Genomic DNA, 10850 nt, shown 5'->3' with positions numbered 1-10850 from the left:
AGGGGCTGAACTGTGAGTTGTGACAGAGAAGGGATGTCACACAGAGCCTAAAATATGTACTATCTGATCCTTTACAGGAGAAGTTTGCTGACCCCTAATCCAAAGCAATTATTTCCCCTTCTCAAGTTGATCTCCATTGTATCACTGCCCTTATTTCTTACACAGCACTGTACAGATGTACCACAATCTGTAATTATTTTGGTTGTTGTTTGTCATCACAAAAAAAGAAGAAAAAAATGACCAAAAAAAGCATTTAGAAAACAAAAATTTATCAGGAAAGAAGTTTTTCAAGGGCCTTTAGAATGATAAATCGCCAAATTAAAAATACAAGTTTTATAGCTCTTTTAGAATTTGTCTAGCAGATTTTCCAGTTTTTATCAGAATACCCCCATGGGAAAAAAATACAAAAGATATTTCAGGGAAAAAATTACTAAGGGGTTATTTTTTTACCTGTCCAAGGTAGAAAAAAACAGCAATTTTCTCATATGATCATTATAAAGGCAATCACATATTTTCAGACATAGTATATTGCACAAGTAAGAAATAAAGTTGTTTCTGTTAGGGAGTCTAACAGGAAAGGCTCCAATCTTCATTTATTTGGGGATTTAGAGCTAGACAGGTAGCACTGGTTTTTCTCAGAGTACAAAGTGCTTTTATCATTTAATTATAGTCATGCATCCCATAGGGACATTTTGGTCAAAGACCATCCATGTGTATGACAGTGGTCCCATAATATTATAATGAAGCTGAAAAATTCCTGTCACCAAGTGACATTGTAGCTATTCTAACAACATAGTGCAATGTATTATTCACATGTTTTGGGTGAGGCTGTTGTAAACAAACCTACTATGCTGCAGTGGTATAAAAGTCTAGCACATACAATTATGTACATAGCCAGGTGTGGTGGCTCACGCTTGTAATCCCGGCACTTTGGGAAGCCGAGGCAGGTGGATCACCACAAGTCAGGAGTTCAAGACCAGCCTGGCCAACATGGCGAAACCTCATCTCTACCAAAAATACAAAAATTAGCTAGGCATGGTGTCTCACGCCTGTAATCCCAGCTACTCAGGAGGCTGAGGCAGGAGAATCGCTTGAACCCGGGAGGCAGAGGTTGCAGTGAGCCGAGATAGCAACACTGCACTCCAGCCTGGGCGACAGAGCGAGACTCCATCTCAAAAAACAAACAACAACAACAACAAAAAAAAACAATTATGGGTCAGGCCCGATGGCTCAAGCCTGTAATCCCAACACTTTGGGAGACTGAGGCGGGAGGATCACCTGAGGTTGGGAGTTCAAGACCAGCCTGACCAACATGGAGAAACCCCATCTCTACTAAAAATACAAAATTAGCCCGGCGTGGCTGTGCATGCCTGTAATCCCAGCTACTCGGGAGGCTGAGGCAGGAGAATCGCTTGAACCCGGGAGACAGAAGTTGCAGTGAGCCAAGATTGCGCCATTGCACTCCAGCCTGGGCAACCAGACCGAAACTCCATCTCAAAAAAAAACAAAAATGTACAGTACATAATACTTGATAATGACAATAAACAACTTATTGATTCACACATTTACTATACTTTTTAATTGTCATTTTAGAGTGTGCTCCTTCTACTTATTAAAAAAAAATAAGTTAACTGTAAAACAACCTCAGGTAGGTTTTTCAGGAGGTATTCAGAAGAAGGTATTGTTATCACAGGATATGATAGCCCCACATGTGTTATTGCCCTGAAAACCTTCCAGTGGAACAAGACGGGGAGGTAGAAGACAGTGATATTGATGATCCTGACCTTGTGTAGGCTGAAGCTAATGTGTGTGTTTGTGTCTTAGTTTTTAACAACAACAAAAAAAAATTTAAGAAAAAAACATTTAAAAGTAGAAAAAGGCTTATAGAATAAGGATATAAAGAAAGAAAATATTTTTATACAGCTGTACGATGTGTTCCTATTTTAAGCTAAGTGTTATTATGAAATAATACAAAAAGTGTTTTTAAAAATTTTTTAAGTTTATAAAACAAAACAGTTACAGTAAGCTAAAGTTAACTATTGAAGAAAGAAACAAATTTTAAAAATAAATTTAGTATAGCCTAAGTGTACAGTGTTTATAAAGCCTACAGCAGTGTACAGTAATGTCCTAGACTTTCACATCCAGTCACCACTTCCTAACTCACCAAGAGTAACTTCCAGTCCTGCAAGCTCCACTCACAGTAAAGATACAAGTGTGTCTTTTTAAAAAAACAATCTTTTCTACATCTTTTTTCTGTATCTTTTCTATATTTATCTATGCTTAGATACAAAAATACTTACCATTGTGTTACAATTGCCTACAATATTCAGTACAGTAACATGAGGTACAAATTTGTAACCTAGAAGAAATAGGTTATAGCATACAGCCCAGGTGCATAGTAGGTTGTACCATCTAGAATTGTGCAAGTACATTCTATGTTTGCACAAGAATGAAATCACCTAATGACACATTTCTCAGAACATATTCCTGTTGTTAATTAACATATGACTGTATAAATGGCAAAGACTCAGTTTGGCTTCCAAAAACTGTTCCCCAACACTCCACCCCAGTTAGAACATAAGGGAACATTGTCCTTGAGGGAGAAATTGTGTCCGTATGGTTTACCTCTGTATTATTTGTATCTAGTACCGGTCTGACTCACATCAAGAAAAATTGTAAAATACTTTGAAGCTGAAAAACAAAAATGTCCACAAAGATTACTGGAAGTCCTCCAGAATGCTATGAATTGTCTTTACATCATTTCAGGCTAGCTGATTCTATGGTGGCTGATGCATTTCACGTTTTTGAGCTAGTGTACACTTCAATACGTTATAACAAGATTGATGATAATAAAAACAATTCTCGTCACAGAGATGCAAACAAATTTCTTCTGCTCAAGATGCAGCTGAGGCCAGATGCGGTGGCTCACGCCTGTAATCCCAGCACTTTGGGAGCCTGTGGCAGGAACACTTGAGCCCAGGAGTTTGAGATCAGCCTGGGCAACAGAGAGAAACCCCATCTCTACAAAAAATTATTTAAAAATTAGCTAACGTGGTGTCACACATCACTTGTCTAGAGTTCCAGCTACTCAGGAGGCTGAGGTGGGAGGATCGCTTGAGCCCAGGAGGTTGAGGCTGCAGTGAGCCATGATCACACCACTGCATTCTAGCCCTTTGGCAACAGAGAGAGACCCTGTCTCAAAATAATAATAATAATAATAATAAAGATGCAATTCATTCCCCCCGGTACTCTTGGAAGAAAACAGTTTTGCATCTTTAGCAAATTAATGTAAGCACTCCTCATTACCTATGTATGCCTCTTCCCTTTGGATTCTCCTTTGAACTATTTTTTAGCACCTTATCGGTTACCTCATATATTAATGAGTTAAATAAAATATTTGACACATGTTCATTTTATATTTGAACAAGAGCGTGATTTTATTCCTTTCTAAAAATTATCTCTAGGCCAGGCACAGTGGCTCATGCCTATAATCCCAGCACTTTGGGAGGCCGAGACAGGTGGATCACAAAGTCAGGAGTTCAAGACCAGCCTGGCCAAGATGCTGAAACCCCGTCTCTACTAAAAAAACAAAAATTAGCCAGATGTGGTGGTGCACACCTGTAATCCCAGCTACTCAGGAGGCCGAGGCAGGAGAATCACTTGAACCTGGGCAGCAGAGGTTGCAGTGAGCCGAGATCGTGCCACTGCACTCCAGCTTGGGCGACAGAGCAAGACTCCATCTCAAAAAAAAAAAAAAAAAAAAGCAAATCTCTAATACATATAATTTGTTTTATTAAATATTTGTTTAATAAATGCTGGAATACACAATGAATATGCTCTCACAGCATTCTGCACTTCTGCATAGCGCTAATCATTGGTCACATTCAACAGTTATAGAGATATTTGTGCATTTATTTGTGCAATATCTGTCTCTCTTTAGCATAAGCTCCATAAGGGCAAGGATCTTGTCTGCTTTGCTCACCAGTGTGTTTCTCAATAACTTTCACAATACCTCCTGGCACATAATAGGTGATTATACATACACACACACACACACACACACATATACACATATACACACATATATGTACATATGCATATATACCCATATACATACGCACATATACACACTTCTTTTCTGACCTTTCACCCACTCCAGTCCCCTTGCAAGTCACTTTCCTGCGTCTCTCTCTACTGTTGCTGGCCACCTCCCAGATGCCTGGCCTCATCTTTCAGCCCTCTCCACTTTGGTCGTCACATATGTGTATGTACATATACATATATGTATATGTATATGTGTATATCTGTACATACAGAGACATACATTCAGATATACGTATATATGTATGTCTATGTGTGTGTTTATGTTATACATGTGTATACACACACATACAGAGGAAGAAGAGAGAAATCAAGGAAGGAGGAAGGAAGGGAGAAAGGGAAGGAGAAAGGAAGGAAATGGGAAAGGAAGAAGGAAACCAGTGACAGTTCTCTAGACAGGAATGGGCTGGTGGCACTCCAAAGCACCCTCCCATCTGCCACCTAACTTCATGTACCATCTATCCTCACCAGTGAGAAAATGGAGGCCAAGATGCTTTGTGAGCCCTTGAGCATTCTATTGAGGAAAGAGCTGTGATTACTAAATTATCTCTTCCTTCCCCCGGCTCTGCCCGCCCTGCAACACTGCATCCTCCTTTCCAGACTCTTCTCTGACCTTTCACCCATTCCAGCCCCCTTGCAAGTCGCTTTCCTGCATCTCTCTCTACTGTTGCTGGCCGCCTCCCAGACGCCTGGCCTCTCCACTTTGGTCATCACCAGGCAAAAGGCCTCTAACCTACTTGCTCTGGTTCCATCAAATCATTAGACTTCTATCCGGGACTGAAAAAGTCTTCTTCCTTAAGTCTGAGCTAGAAGCTTTCAGGGACACCAGGGTGATTAATCTAGCCCCCTGCCCTCAGGGAGCTTGCTGTCTAATGGGAGAGATGATATGCGACCCTAGGAGTCTTCACATGATAGAGAATGTTGGTGTCCATACATCTTCTTCTCATCTACGCCAGAGACCCCTACTTGCCCCTCATATCCATTTTCCCCTTCTCCTATGGAAATAAAACCTCTCACTTTTACCTGAACACATAGCCTCTCAGAATAAGGACTACATTGCCCAGCCTCCCTTGCAGCTGGTTATAGCCACATGACTAAATTCTGACCAGTGGTAGGTGAACAGAAGTGGAGAGAGCAACCTGCAAGTCATAGTTGCCCCATGCCTTTCCCACTGCCTACTGCCTGTGGTGTAGATATGTGGGTGACATCTGAGCCCATGGGGTCTAGGGCAACACCCTGGGGGTGGCAGAGCTACAAGACAGAAGAAGCCTGGGACCCCAATAAGCTAGTCCTGGATTATTATTATTATTATTTTGAGATAGATTCTCCCTCTCTCATCCAGGCTAGAGTGCAGCAGCATAACCATAGCTCACTGCAACCTCGAACTCCTGAGCTCAAGCAATCCTCCCACCTCAGCCTCCTGTGTAGCTGGGACCACAGGCATGAGCTACCATGCCCAGCCTACTCCCAGACCTGGGAGAAAAAAAAATTATATCTTTATGCTATTAATACTTCAGATTTGGCGAGGCACGGTGGCTCATGTCTGTAATCCCAGCACTTTGGGAGGCCAAGGCAAGCAGATCACTTGAGGTCAGAAGTTCAAGACCAGCCTGGCCAGCATGGTGAAATCCCATCTCTACTAAAAATACAAAAAAAAAAATAGCCGGCATGGTGGCAGGCAGCTGTAATCCCAGCTACTTGGGAGGCTGAGGCAGGAGAATCGCTTGAACCTGGGAGGTGGAGGGTGCAGTGAGACGAGATCGTGCCACTGCACTCCAGCCTGGGCAACAGAGCAAGACTCTATCTCAAAAAAAAAAAAAAAAAAAAAAAAAACTTTGGACTTGTGTCAGAATAGACAAACCTGTATACCCTATATTCTAATTGATCATCCATTTTCTTTGCAAGATAATTCAACAAGAAATAGAAGATATTTCTTGGCGGGTTGATGTTTGGCTTATAAATGATAGCTATGAAAATTCAACAAATTTTTTCTTTCCTACTATGTCCACCATTTTAGAGTCTGAGCATACAGAGAAAATCTCCAGTAAAATGAAGGATATATCTTAGTAAATGCACAAGTATGTCAGAGTCACTTATTATTCTCCTTTTCCTATTCCCCTCCTCCTTTCTCCTTGGTCCCCATGCCCAGTGACTAACGTAACCATATACCATACCCAAAGAACGATGAGAGAGGCAGCAAAGAGGAGTGGAAAGGACATGGAATTTGTAGTCACACAGACCATATTTAAATCCTAGCTTAACTTCTCAGGAACTTAGTTTCCTCATTCACAAAATGGGGACGAGTAATAACTGCTTCTTGGGGCTGCTGAGGGTAAGGTATAAAATGGTATGATGCATGAAAAATTTATAGCATAGTGTTTCAGCTCATAGTCTGTGCTCAATAAAACATAGCTGCTAGAATATTAACAACATTATTATTATTATTATTATTATTATTGACATGGACTCTCACTCTGTTGCCCAGGCTGGAGCACAATGACATGATCTCGGCTCACTGCAACCTCCACCTCCCGGATTCAAGTGATTCTCCTGCCTCAACCTCCCAAGTAGCTACGACTACAGGCATGTGTAACCATACCTGGCTAATTTGCATGTTTTTAGTAGAGACAGGTTCCACCATGTGGGCCAGGCTGGTCTCAAACTCCTGACCTCAAATGATCCATCCACATCGGCCTCCCAAAGTGCTGGGATTACAGGCATAAGCCACCATGCCCAGCAGTAACAATATTATTATTAATTACCCAAGTAAAGGTAACAAGAAAATACTAGGTAGGTTTTTTTAATTATTTTTTTTTTTCCTTTTGAAGCAGGGGCTCGCCCTGTCACCCAGGCTGGAGTACAGAGGCACGATCTTAGCTCACTGCAGCCAGCCTCAAATTCCTGGGCTCAAGGGATCCTTCTGCCTCAGCTAGGACTACAGGCACATGCCACCACACCCGGTTAATTCTTTTTTGGTAGAGATGGAGTTTCCCAGGCTGGTCTCCAAGTCCTGGCCTCAAGTGATCCTCCCACCTCGACCTCCCAAAGCACTGGGATTACAGGTATGAGCCCCACTGTGCCTGACCTGTTTTTGTCCTCACCTCACTGTGCTCTGTCTCTCCTCCTCCTTCTTTCCTGCCCTTTGTCAAATCTTCCTGGGGCTTCTGCTGTTACCTCTCCCTGAATGAGAAGCTGAGGTCTAGGAAAATCCCCTTCTCCACCCCATCTACAATCAGATCCTAAAACAGCAGCCTTTTGGTGCTTCAAGGCAGGTTTTCTTTGCTTACTTGTCTTCCCTTGAGTAACTTACTGTTTCGCATAAGAGGTGGAAACAGGGTCGGGTGCGGTGGCTCATGCCTGTAATCCCAGCACTTTGGGAGGCCAAGTCGGGCAGATCACTTGAGGTCAGGAGCAGATCACTTGAGGTCAGGAGTTCGAGACCAGCCGGGTCAACATGGTGAAACCCCATCTCTACTAAAAATACAAAAAATTAGCCAGGCATGGTAGCGGGCACCTGTAGTCCTAGCTACTCGGGAGGCTGAGGCACGAGAATTGCTTGAACCTGGAAGGCAGAGGTTGCAGTGAGCCACGATCGTGCCACTGCACTTCAGCCTGGGGGACAGAGTGAGACTCTGTCTCAAAAAAACAAACAAACAAACAGTGGACCTTCTAATCATTCTTCAAGACCCAGTTTAATAAACTGCCACCTCCTTTGTGAGTCCTTCCTCAGTTCCCTCAGAGTCTGTGGCTCTCTCCTGTGTGGTCTCCCTTGGGGTGCTTGGTACAGTCATTCCTCTGGTACAGCAGCTATCATGTGCTTATTTATCTTTCTCCACTAGACTCTGAAAACTTGAGGACAGGTTGTAGCTTATTTAGTCTGTATCTCTGGTGTATATTACCTGACAGGCAATATGGAAGATGAAACATAAATGAATGAGTGACTGGATAAACATATACAGATGGATGATGAAATTACATAGATCGTAGGTGGTTATGTCGATGGAAGATACATAGATGATGATAGGCATGGCTAATAGATGACAGATATTTAGTGAAAGAGTGAATGAAGGATGGATGATGCATGGAAGAGGAATGGAGGAAGAGTAAATTGGTGGGTTGATGTCTGGCTTGTAAATGATAGCTATGAAGAAATGAATGAAGAATAGAAGATTTTGGATGAATATTTCATGCATGAAAAATGGTGGGTGGATAAATGATGAATGAAATAATGGATGGATGGATCACTGAGTGATAAATAGATGGATAGATGCATGAAGAATGGATAGTTGAGGAACAAATAAATTCATGAGAGATGGTGATGGCTAACTAATGGCAGGTGGATAGATGGATGATGGATAAATAATAAGTGGATAGACAGATGAAAGAATGATGGCTGCTTGAGTAGCTGGCTGAACGGGTGTACGGATATGAAATAGATTGATGAAGGATGAATATAGAATGGATGATAGGTAGACAGATGGAGGGTTGCTGATGAATGCAGGATGATGGATAAGGATAGATGGTGAGTGAAGGATGAATGGACTTTTGGCTAGATGAATGGAGAATGGGTGATGAATGAATTGTTGGTGTTTGAATGGATATATGAAAAATGCATAAGTGATAGCTGTATAGATTGGTGAATGACGTGTGAACAGTTCATGAATAGATGTGTATGTTACCATAGAAAGGCTTTGAGGGTCACTCTAGCCCTGATATTTTGTCTTTGTTTGTTCATTTGTTTTTGTCTTGGGGGATTTTTTTAAAAATTGTTTATTTTTAATTTTGGGGTATGTATTAGGTGTATATATTTATGGGGTACATGAGATGTTTTGATATAGGTATGCAATGTGACATAATCACATCATGGAGAATGAGGTATCCATCCCCTCAAATATTTATCCTTTGTGTTACTAGCTCTGATATTTTGTGAGTACCCTCTCTTGGGAAAGGAATGAAACTAATATTTGATGCCTTACCTGAGACAGGCATCTTAATGGGAGCTTGACTTCTAACATCTCAATAATCACTGTAACAACATTGCAAGGCAGATATTGTTACACACACTTTACCAAGAGGAAAAATAAGGCTCAGAAAGAGGAAGTAATTTTCTCAAGCCTGGCTCTACCTTGCTTCTGTGTCTATTTTCTCCTTCTAAAAGGGTATTTCATCCCCTCTGGTCACACTTTTACACATCCCTGCACTGTTCATGTCCTGCCTTCTCCAAGAGCCTCCCCACACCCTGGCCTTCATGGATCTTCCTAGTCCATACTCAAGACCTACCAGCTCTGCCCTTCTCCACCGTTCACTTGATTCTCACCATGACTCACAATCCTCATCAAAATAACCACCATTTATTGAGTATCTGTAATGTGCCCAGCATGATCTTGGAGCTGTACATAAATTACCTTATTTTATTACATGAAAGCCCTAAATATAGGTATTATCATCCTCCTTTTAAATGGGAGAAACCCAAGACTCAGAGAAGTAAAGTGACTTATCCAAGGTCACCAGCTAGTTAGTGATGAAAATGGGGTTGTTCCATCTGATCTTTGACAAACCTGACAAAAACAAGAAATGGGGAAAGGATTCCCTATTTAACAAATGGTGCTGGGAAAACTGGCTAGGCATATGTAGAAAGCTGAAACTGGATCCCTTCCTTACGCCTTATACAAAAATTAATTCAAGATGGATTAAAGACTTAAACGTTAGACCTAAAATTACAAAAACCCTAGAAGAAAACCTAGGCAATACCATTCAGGACATAGGCATGGGCAAGGACTTCATGTCGAAAACACCAAAAGCAATGGCAACAAAAGCCAGAATTGACAAATGGGATCTAATTAAACTAAAGAGCTTCTGCACAATAAAAGAAACTACCATCAGAGTGAACAGGCAACCTACAGAATGGGAGAAAATTTTTGCAATCTACTCATCTGACAAAGGGCTAATATCCAGAATCTACAAAGAACTCAAACAAATTTACAAGAAAAAAACAAACAACCCCATCAACAAGTGGGCGAAGGGTATCAACAGGCACTTCTCAAAAGAAGACATGTATTCAGCCAACAGACACATGAAAAAATGCTCATCATCACTGGCCATCGGAGAAATGCAAATCAAAACCACAATGAGATACCATCTCCCACCAGTTAGAATGGCAATCATTAAAAAGTCAGGAAAGAACAGGTGCTGGAGAGGATGTGGAGAAATAGGAACACTTTTACACTGTTGGTGGGACTGTAAACTAGTTCAACCATTGTGGAAGACAGTGTGGTGATTCCTCAGGGATCTAGAACTAGAAATACCATTTGACCCAGCCAACCCCTTTACTGGGTATATACCCACAGATTTATGAATCATGCTGCTATAAAGACACATGCACATGTATGTTTATTGTGGCACTATTCACAATAGCAAAGACTTGGAATCAACCCAAATGTCCATCAATGATAGACTGGATTAAGAAAATGTGGCACATATACACCATGGAATACCATGCAGCCATAAAAAAGGATGCGTTCATGTCCTTTGTAGTGACATGGATGAAGCTGGAAACCATCATTCTCAGCAAACTATCTCAAGGACAAAAAACCAAACACCGCATGTTCTCACTCATAGGTGGGAATTGAACAATGAGAACACTTGGACACAGGAAGGGTAACATCACACACTGGGGCCTGTTGTGGGGTGAGGGGAGGAGGGAGGGATAACATTAGGAGATATACCTAATGTAAATGACCAGTTAATGG

The 10850-nt window shown here is 41.5% G+C and overlaps 1 non-coding gene across 1 annotated transcript; it reads left to right on the top strand.

Annotated features, from left to right (window-relative positions):
- The first annotated feature begins 328 nt into the window (after positions 1-328).
- Positions 329-390, top strand: LOC115838117. The gene has a single exon (XR_004033162.1). It is a non-coding gene; the product is annotated as a U7 small nuclear RNA (small nuclear RNA).
- The last annotated feature ends 10460 nt before the right edge of the window (positions 391-10850 follow it).

This window comes from Nomascus leucogenys, chromosome 13 (assembly GCF_006542625.1).
Source record: "Nomascus leucogenys isolate Asia chromosome 13, Asia_NLE_v1, whole genome shotgun sequence".
In the NCBI taxonomy this organism is placed as follows: domain Eukaryota; kingdom Metazoa; phylum Chordata; class Mammalia; order Primates; family Hylobatidae; genus Nomascus; species Nomascus leucogenys.
This window is presented reverse-complemented; position numbering and strand designations above follow the sequence as displayed.